At 33.0% G+C, this 11249-nt stretch overlaps 1 non-coding gene across 1 annotated transcript; it reads right to left on the bottom strand.

The window, feature by feature from the left end:
* Positions 1 to 2014: 2014 nt before the first annotated feature.
* LOC128722237 (U4 spliceosomal RNA) lies at positions 2015 to 2155 on the bottom strand. The gene has a single exon (XR_008410793.1). It is a non-coding gene; the product is annotated as a U4 spliceosomal RNA (small nuclear RNA).
* Positions 2156 to 11249: the final 9094 nt, after the last annotated feature.

Below are 11249 nucleotides of genomic sequence, written 5' to 3'. Positions count from 1 at the left end.
TATATATATATATATATATATATATATATATATATATATATATATATATATATATATATATATATATATATATATATAGGTGTGTGTGTGTTGTGTGGCGGTTGATATGTGGGGATGAGAATGTATGAAAAATCATCACGATACACATACATTTATTTTGAAAAACATTAAATGAAGCAAAGCGTCAAACAAAAAAGCTGATTGGAACCGCACTCCGGCTTAAAACTGCAAGGCAAGGCTTTGACTATAACACGCGCGTATAAGTAATGAACAATTGAAAAACTTTTCATTGCAATTGTTCACGATTGAATCGAGAGAAGTAGTTCTTTTAAACGAAATCGGGGAAGAAATTCTTCCAAAACTAGTCCAAGGACGGTGCAACAGGAAGAAAAAGAGAATTAGTGCGAATGAAATCTGGCATGCCCCAACAATATTGCCCAAATACGAGTTTGCATTCATGTTTACTGTAATATATTCTATTAATTAAAGTTAGGATATTAAATATCTATTCAAAAAATCACGCAAATAAGTTGGATTAGTTTTCGTTTATTTTCCTGATGACATTCTGTAGAATATTGTAACGATTTTGTTCTGTTCGATTTCAAAAAATGGCATAAAAATATGTAAATTTATTGATTGGATTGAACATAATCCTAAAGCATCTGTTTAAGAACGTGTAGTTTTTTACATTGATGGTTATTTTTGGAGTTTCAAGTCACTGGGTTTGCATTCAATCATAAAGTAAAATATAGATAAAAAATAATGGCATGCGTAGGATACTCTGTTCTATTTTATAAATTCTCCTTTTAATCACAAATGAAACATAACATATAGTTTATCCATGTGCCCCTGTTATATTATATGCTTTAGGCGTAACTTTAGCGACAGCACTCAATTGAAGTGCTGCGATAGTGATGATTTGCGAGGAAACGCCTTTTAGCTCACAAATAACAATACAAACCTAAATACGACCCGGCCATCAATAAATAAATTATAATAAGAAGGTAATGTTATGCTTTTGGAACACACGATGCGGATCCAAGAAATAATTTCAGGGTCTTGTTAATTCATTTAATTGCTAACCATGATTTGAATCTCACACCTTTTTGTCGCATAAAGATGAAAAAAGTCTTGTTTATTTTGACAACGACTCTTGAAAACAAGGATTCCATGCAAAGCAAAAAAGTGGAAATTTTATATATTATTTAATCCATCGTTATCAGAACATTCTCATCTGGCATAGGAGTTTCCGTGATTGGGATGGTGACTTCTCCAGAGCGATGCTCTTCCATTCTACATTACGGTTGGGTGGACCTTAGCGGTTATCTCTCATGCGAATAGCTCGTATGTGCAATTTTCTCTTTAGTTTTTTATATAAGGATAGGTAGAACACAAATGTTTCAAAACGAGTTCTTTGAATTCTGAAGAAAGAAATATGCATTTTAATAGAAATCATGTGGAGGAGAAAAGAATGTTTTCGCCAGTCGCATTCTTAAAAATGTGTTTACCAAAAGTGCAATGATTTTCAAATTATTACGCCTAATAAGCCATTCAATTAGATTTGTAATTTCGTCAAATAGCTTCAACCACAAAGCACCTATGATAGTCACAGAGATAGAAGGCACCTAGTAGCATATCACACCAATTGAAAGCAATTATCTCACGCCTATTACATTCATCAAGAGCTCGTAGCTCTTGTCACAGCTGATCTTTCTTTTTTTGCTGCGTAAAACACCATGCCGCTCGTGGCCAATACAGTGTTCACCCTGGAGATCCGATTATGGTGAATCAATTAAGAGCAAATATAAACGATAGCGCTGCTACATGTGAACAATTCTGCTTTCGTCAGACATTTACAGGTTATGTTATGTTTCTACAAGAAAGAGTCAATTACACATTGACCCCACTCTCGTTTGAAGACTTGTTTACGTCTATCATAAGAAAGAATGCATCTTTAAATTTCAAAGTCGCAACAGCGCACTGACGCCGATTTGTTTTAGTATCGCCCTAGACGCCTCTTTCGAAGCTTTCAAAAATTGCCATAGCGGACGATATTTCACGTCCCCAAGGCGGGGTATTGGTATTAGTTTTCAACTAGCAATAATCGCACCTCGGATAAACCTCATCGGTTACGATATCGCCACTGCGCAAAGTTAACTTCGTCAGGCATACTGACGACCCCTTTCAACGCGACCAATCCGCGATAGCGATGCATAACATTATCTCTAGCTTACACGTTCCCTTTACTTCATAATAGTGACCTTTCCAAATCAACGCATTCAACATTTACCACCTTGCCTGCCATGCTTTCCTCAGCTTTCTCATATCCTAATTTAGATGTTCGTTTTTAACCACATTTCTTAAGCCCGAAACTTATGTTTTGAGCTTCAATAACGTTTATTTACTCTTGTGCTCCTCATTCGTTAACCCAAAACATTTCATGTGCATAAACTTATAGCAAAAATGACACTGACACTGCTAATAGAACACTACAAATGTATGTTGCGCCATTGTCAACTTTAAATTGTCTATTGGTTAACACATTTTTGGAAGTGTGGTAGATTTTTAGAATCTACTCTTTTCTCAAGATTACTACTTAAATGTAAATTGAATAATTAATTATTTGCAAAAAATCAAAATTTTACATCTCATCTATTTTAGCGATCAAAATGTTTGTAATATTACTGATATGATAACTCCGTTTGTAGATAAATAAAACACACATTTGAAACGAAGGTTCGACTGCTATACTTTGATTGGAAGAATAATTGATTTTGACCTCTTGTACCAAATCATGAGTCATGTCAATTTTCATTTTTATTAATATGGCATTCCTCGTATGTTGATAAATTCAATTGTTTCTTGGTTGTTTAATAGATATTCGATAAAGCATTCTAAATGGATCGGCTTATTGTATATTAATAATGCAGTGTTTCATATTTATTGATAAATTCTTTGTCAAAATCAAAATGATTCAAAAGGCTTCTACTTCCAGCAGGCAGGCAGATAATTGAATTCATGCCTGCTAAACTGCTTTTGCCCCGTTGGGCATATTCAAGCATATAATTTGTTTACGGGGGATTTTAATGTTGATAGCTAGCGAGATATTTTGGCTGGATGCCGTAATTAAATATGATAGCTAATATATAAAAAATTGAAACAGTTGTATCTCCAAAACGCTAAAAGAAACGTGCAAAATCTTTTGCAATCATAGTAATAAAACCACTTTGATGAATAATATAATCAACAAATGGTATTTGTTAGTCAAATTAAATTCAATCACAAAACTCGGGAAAAGTAAGGCAAAGTTAACATTGCTTTAGATGATCTTCCTTTGCACAAAAATGATCACATCACATTAAAATGTATATAACAATCGAATTATTTGCAATTTCATACAGATTTGTGGTTTATACGTAGTTTTTTGTACATTTTGCCTTAAGCATTTGGAATTTCAACAGTCTGATTTGTTGCAAAAGGGTGGCCTGGGTTAAAAGAAACATATTGTTTGTTCGTATCTAACAATCAAGCAAGAATAACAGTCAAATACACCGACCATTAGAATCAGAATACTATGCACCACAAACTTTTTGAATAAGAGACACTGAAAACCTCAAAAGTACGTTTATAAACACATTTTGACAAAAGCCATAATTTCGAATGTGTTTAGCACAGCGGTTATAAAAAGAATTATTTTTTTTATCCTAATATATATATATATATATATATATATATATATATATATATATATATATATATATATATATATATATATAAGCTTTTCATTTAAGCAATTGATAGCTCTAGATGAACGGAAAGAATGCCTTAATGTCTAAATCGTAACTAATAGATATGTGAATATTTTTTGTTAGACAAATATTTTTATTTAATTGAGTTCGCTTACACGGCAAAGCTTAGCGAAAAGGTAAAATTATTTTATCGTAATATAACGTATAGTGTTCATTATTAATAACCCAATAGTTAACTGGCATGGTAAAAGCATTCTTACTGTTTTCATATCATCAACCATTCCGACAGACGGTCGTATTCGCTCATGTGAGGCGATTTCTAAATATTATTGAGTGCTTTCGTAACACATAGTCATATTATTGTAAGAATAATTGCCATAAGTTAAGAAATTAAAACGCAATATTCTTGAGTAAGTATGACAGATTGACTCAATGAAGAAATTCTCAACTGGAGTGTCGAACCAACCAACTAAAGGGAGAACAAACTACTCACTGTCAGCGGTAAACATGATTCGCTAGTGTGTCAATCGGTTGAGTTTTAGAGAGTCGTGAGTTGCGTTGCTCGAACGGGCGTGTCGTCGTGATTAGCAGGAAACGTAGGGTGAAATTCTATTGGCTGTGTTGTTTCATATCTTGATATGCGTGATGAAGGTGTAATTTGCGAGATTCTAATGGAATTCATCTCAGCTCAGTACGGTGGCATCACTCGGTTTTGGATCGTTGGACGAATTCCACGTCGTCGTTGTTGCCGGCCGTCGTTCCGTGGCAGTCGGAAGGAATGTGTGGCTGTTGATGCTGCTGAATAATATATAGGAAGTGCGGAGTTTCGAGCTCTCTTTCTCTCTTCCTCACTATTTCTGGGACTAGCAGTGCGGTGTGGTAATGCTCGTCAGTGTGTGGAAATAGAGCAAGAGTGAAACATAAAAATAAAGTAGCAGAACAAGAGTGAGAATCGAAGAGGAGGAGATCCTCTTTTTTCGATCATCACAGTCGCCATCAGTGTCGCGACGGTTGGCATGGTGTGGCATGGAAAAAAAGATTTTGTTCTGTGTTCTAGAAATGGGTGCTGTTGTATTATGCCATGGTATAGATCGTGTATTATTGAGCAGCGAACATTGAGGTTTTGAAGAATAGAAAATCACAAGTGGTGTTCTGGGATAATGCTGATCGGGAATTGCGCGTTGGTTGCCAGGAAAGACGGCGCGCCGGCGAAGAGAAAATACGCTCTCAATAAAAATGTGTGAGTGGAGTCGCGTGTTCAAGACGGAACATACGATGAATCGACAGAAAAGCGTATGCGTACGGGAAAGAATGCAGAGTGTGCGTGTGCTTACCGAACGTGGCCAATAAGGTTTTGTGTGCGTGTGTGCGCGCTATGAAAAAATGGGCTCTATAAAGTGTATCATCGCAGCATACATATATGTATATATATATATATATATATATATATATATATATATATATATATATATATATATATATATATATATATATATATAGATATATATATATATATATATATATATATATATATATATATATATATATATATATATATATATACATTAAGCTTAACTGTTGGAGTTTCCGAAAGTCGTTAATTGCAGAAACCTAAGCTGAAACGACCCCCATCCCCCCCGAAAGAAGGCATGTCGTGTAATTTCTGCAAGGGCTATGGTTGGCGTAAAATTCAGATCCAATGTTTGCGCTAATGGTTTATAGTTCAGCTGATGGTGCGACGTAAAAGATGGAAAACAAACGTAACCCCAACCTAGTCATCCTAGTGTGTATGTGCATGTGTTGCTTCCTGTTTCAAAATAGTAAACCAATAGTTCAAATGCCACTATTGCTCATCAAAAATCATGAAGTACCTTAGATTTTTCCTACCGATTGTGCTAGTCTTGATTTTAAAGTCTTTATCATACATAACCGATTGTATCATTTGATTTAATTCAGGAGGCACGTTCACCGCAAGAAAATTAAATGATGAACATACATTTTTGACATTATTCATATCTCGTTTCTTATTTAATGGTGTTATACGGTACAGATGGGGCATATTTTCACTATATAGTGTTACGACGAAGTACCAAATTCAGGCTCAGCCTGTAGCACCCTTGTTCGACGAACTACAAAAGATCAAAACACAATTTTTTCATGTGTAATAGTTGCCAGTACATGAATGTTATGTAGCTATATGGCTTTGAACAATTGGAAAAATCTACGAGCATAATATTTGTATTACATTGTCAGTCGTAGAACAAATGTTGTTTACAGTTATAAAACAAATGTTAAGGCCTCAAAATGATGCGACGAAATGCGTTGAATTTACCGCTCTTGACGTTTGAAATGATGGCAAACGTTGTGTTAGTGTTCCCTTCCTTGTCACCTCTTTCATGAGTATTACAGAGAGAATGTGTGCATCGCGCGTTACGACGAGTATTTTTATCAATGGATCCACGATTGTTTGCCGCCGGGCTGAGAATTGACTGAGTGGGGTTGATTTTTTTCTACTCAATTGCGCTACTACTCACGCGCGCTGTTTTCGAGACGGCGCATTGTACTGCCAACGATATGGATGGTTAAGTGGAGTACGAGTGGTTTGTTGCGAACGATGGTGTGCGTGAGAGCATCAGTTTTTTGTTTTTATCGCTCTCTACTTTTCTCTTTTTCTCTCTATGTTTCTCGCGCTGTTTGTTGCGTTCCCATTATGAATGACCGCGTAGAAAAAATGACTATTACGATGCGGCTGAGCGTAGAATTTTCGTAGTACGCGGCAGACATATCGTACAAACACTGGTGTCATCAGTCGGACCGACTAATGTGTATATATTACACATCCTTAGCGTGTTGTGCAAAGATTGTGTGACGCGCGCATTGCAACGCGTTGACTCGTGGTATACTCGGTTTGTAAATATTCACTGGAATAGTTAATTAATATTTACACACGGATGTGGAAACTACAAAATTATGATACAAGCGTAAGGTGTGACGAAGTTTATGACAATTTTAAAAGAGAGAGTGTATTATTGTGGAAATTCAAGAGGTCCTACGATAGGACGTAAAAGAGAGATAGACAGACTGGGAGTACAAACGGTATGACATGATGAACCGTGTGAGCATGTATGCTGGGTTGCAGTTTGGTAGCGATAGCATAGTGATAGTAGTTGTGTGATGAACTTGTTTGGGCGCGCAAAGCAAAACAAACCACCAACTGCCGCCAACTCTGACGCTCGCGTTCCTATCATTTCATCTGAATGCATAGCATGTGAATGGCTTATTTGTCATTATATCGCGGCAAATACCCTCACTTTGCATTATGCAGCAGTTTGATAAGAAAAAGATAACGAAGCAAATTATTATAAAATGGAAAAATAGTTCTTGTTTTATATACTCACTCAAGAATCAGGTTTGTTCGCTAACTTTTGCCAATCAGTATTATTTTAAACGAATTGGAATTTACTGTAAATATAATTTTGTTTAATGTGTATTGAACCATTGTATTCCAATATATGCGGTAAGATTTGAAATAGATAATCATTACAACACAACTCGTATGGACCACAAACATTCCATGAAAAGTTCTTATATGTTGCACTATTTCATATGCGTAATTATTTATCCGCGTTTAGATGTTCGTTCGATGTGTTTTAGTTGTGTTGAGATATTAGCTTTCCGACGTACTGTTAATGAAAAGATTTTCTACGGGAGGGACACATTCTAGTACGTTTACTTTTCTTATCAGTTACTATTTGAAGTCACGCTGGTCAACGACTAAAACAACCCTTTTTCCTCTTTCCCATACTTTTCTATCATCATCGACTGTTGACAAATTGTTCGTTGCTGTAAAATATTCCCACAATGACGATAAGAGTATGAACGTGAAGAGTGTTGGTGACCGATGTATTTGGATTTGTTTTTTAATTTCCCAGTTGCGTTTTGTTTTGTTCTCACAAATCCCATATTTTCTGTTACATAACTTACTTAGTTAGCGCACTGTACATAACCAAACTAATTTCTGCATGATTTTGGTTGAGAATTGACTTTTTTTCATATTGGGTTTAAATTTTAACACACGATGCCAGATGTGTTTTAGGAATTTTAAAGTAACTTTGTTTTAAGTTAGAACAAGAATCGGTTATTTTGCACTTTTCTTGCTCATTTTTGCTCTCATCTCATCTTTTACTTATGTCAAACTCATTTTGATATGCACATATACACTTTGCCAAGCTCAATTTCAAGAAATATTCTGCTATGCTAAATAATGACTAATTCCGTAACGATGAGAAAGGAAATAAATTAGTATCATGGAATTAATATTCAACTTCTTTTGTGTATTTCAGTTCTTATGTTACTTGTTATTAATAATTTTTTTTCAAGTATTTAGGAAAACATCTCAAACACATAACTATAGCTGCCAAAGAATATGAAAATAATTTTTTTCTAATTATTATTTACATATTTTATTAAAGAAGCTCTCTTATACATTTGGACACTTATCACCCAATTCATCATGTATGGATAGCCTAGCCAGCCTGTATGGAAAATGTTCAATTCAAAACACATATAGCATACATAGCATAGTATAGTAGCATACATATATAGCATACATAGTAGCACATGAAATCATATCGTGTACCGGTGACGGATAAATAAAATGATACTCGTATAAAAAGAATACGCAATTTGTATTCATTATACGTGAGGGATGTAGAAAACGACATGGCAGAGGCGAGAAGAGCTCTAGGAATAGTTTGGTTTTCCAAAATACCTGCACGAAAAAGCTTTTTTGATTGTTAATCAACCACATTCTCTTTGTGATGTATATATATATATATATATATATATATATATATATATATATATATATATATATATATATATATATATATATATATATATATAGACTTTAATAATAGAATGTTTTAGCAACAAAACAAAATGCTTATTAACAATATGCTTAACAAAATAGTGTAATTTTCAACAAACATGATTCCGATTAAGTGCTTGATGCCTGTGGCGCACATAAATAAAGATCAAATTTTAAATTGAAATATAGTTTAAAATAAGAAAATAACTAAAGATTCGATGGAGCTTAGCATTCATTAAAATTCATGTTTGCCACAGCCCGAATTTTTCATGCATTTATGTTTTGCAAAAACTAAAACTAATCGTTAACAAGTGCAAATAATTTAAAATAATTGGTTATTAATAATAATGAGAAGATGGCTGTATGTATGGATAAAAATCAACATCAGGTTATAATGTTTTATTTTGAAGTCACTGGTGAGCATTTCCTCCATACAACCATGTTGCACCACTGGTAAATTTGTAGCATTAGCTATAACTCTATGCGTACAATTATGATCTTTCTAAAGTTTAGAAAAAAGAATCGTCTGGTGTGTGTGTGTGAATATGTGTAGCTTAGGTCAGCTGTTAGTCAAAAATCTTCTTTTGCAAACCTTGTGTAATGTAATCTCCTGTTTTATTATTATTTTTATTTATTCAGGGACGGCCAGGCCGTATTGAGATTTGTATAATTGTTTCTGGACTGAAAGGCATTTCCTCCCAACAGCTGCTGTGAGCCTTATCCCGGGCTGACTCGGTTAAATTTATTTAACTCTTTTATTTAACATGATTCTCAGAGCATTCAAAATATGATAGTGAATGATTCATTCTTTAAATGCCATGAAGGTTGAAGCAACAGTACAGTTTAAACAGTTTATCAGTAGTTAATGGATTAAACTTGAACCGATGTACGTGAAAAATAAAAACTTGTATATTTTACACGATGCAATAGCAATGACGTCGGAGTTTTCACTGAAATATTCTAAGCTATATATATATATATATATATATATATATATATATATATATATATATATATATATATATATATATATATATATATATATATATATATATATATATATATATGCATATATATGCATATATATATATATATATATATATATATATATATATATATATATATATATATATATATATATATATATATATATATATATATATATATATATATATATATATATATATATATATATATATATATGTTCGATTTATGCATAATACTTTGTAAGATTTTGATGATTTTGTGAGATGTTTTTGCGGAACAGAATAAGAGGAAGAGAGAATGTGTGACAGATAGAACCTAACGTGTGATATGGTGTCAGGCAGTTGACATACCGCATTGGGTCTATTGACGCCGCACTCGTTTTTTCTTCGCATACACACGTTCCTTTGCACGCCTGAAGCCTTTTGGCCACGCGGTGTATTTGATTCTTCGACAACATTATCGATAACAATCGAATCTAAATTTTTCTTGAGAAAATGTTTATACTTTGAATTGTGTGCGTGTCTCAACAATTATCTCGGGATTTCTATTAATTAAATTTAAAAAAAAGAAAAATCGGATTTCTTCACGAATCCGTTGAACATTTGATAAAATTCAACATTAAAAAATTTTTTAAATTTAACAATATTTCATACTTCGTGCATATATTTAAAATTCCATGAAAACTGATGCTGAATTTACAACCGATTGTTTACTTGTACGGCTGATGAAAAAAGAAACAAAATCTATTAAAAATAAAACAGCATCCATGTAAACAAAAGTTAACAGAAAATTAAACGAAAAAAGAAATCATTGGATTTATATCTGGTGTACAACCATTCATCATCATTGCAGTCATCTTGTATGGCAAGAGACATAACATTTAAAATGGTTTAAGAAAAACAAATATTATACTATAATACCTGAATAATAAACTTAATGCCTTCATTTGATATTTATTCGTGTGCTTTTTAAGTGCAAACAACAAGTAATAAATGAGAATGGCAGCATTAAATGAGAATTTTCAGATTCATTGACTGGTTCAACAATAATTTGCATACGCGTAAACTTTGCATTTATTTTGTTGTTAGAAATAAATTAAGGTTTTTAATTAAAATGCTTTGTTTTTATGTTAATTTATTACGTAATACTTCATTGATTGTTGTCAGATAATGTTTCATAGTGTGCTGAAAACATGTTTTTCTTTATTTATGAAAGTTTAATAGTATCTAATACAATTAAAAACCAAAATAAAGAACTGCCACATAATAGTAAAAATAGCATAAAATTTAAAATAAATAGATTTTAACCGATATACTAGTAAAAGAATAAAACTGATAACTGAATGGTGTTCTCATTCAGAAGTCAGAAAATTTTCCTGCCATTATACGATACGATGTGATGAAGGTAATACTTTCTCTAAAATACAAATAAGGTGACTGTTTATCACCATAAGCAGACTGTATATGATTTAAAGATTCTGGAACGTTACTTAGCGTTGCTACTAACGAAACGAAGAATACGATGCTGTACGCTGTAAAGTTTCTATTGTCTTCTATTTCTATTTTATTCTATTCGTAACAAAAATTATTCGTCAATTCGAACGGACATTTATAATAATTGCAATTATTACTAACTCTACTTTT

Source organism: Anopheles nili, chromosome 2, assembly GCF_943737925.1.
Source record: "Anopheles nili chromosome 2, idAnoNiliSN_F5_01, whole genome shotgun sequence".
Taxonomy (NCBI): Eukaryota; Metazoa; Arthropoda; class Insecta; order Diptera; family Culicidae; genus Anopheles; species Anopheles nili.
Note: the sequence above shows the minus strand (reverse complement) of the source record. Positions and strands in the feature narration are given on the sequence as shown.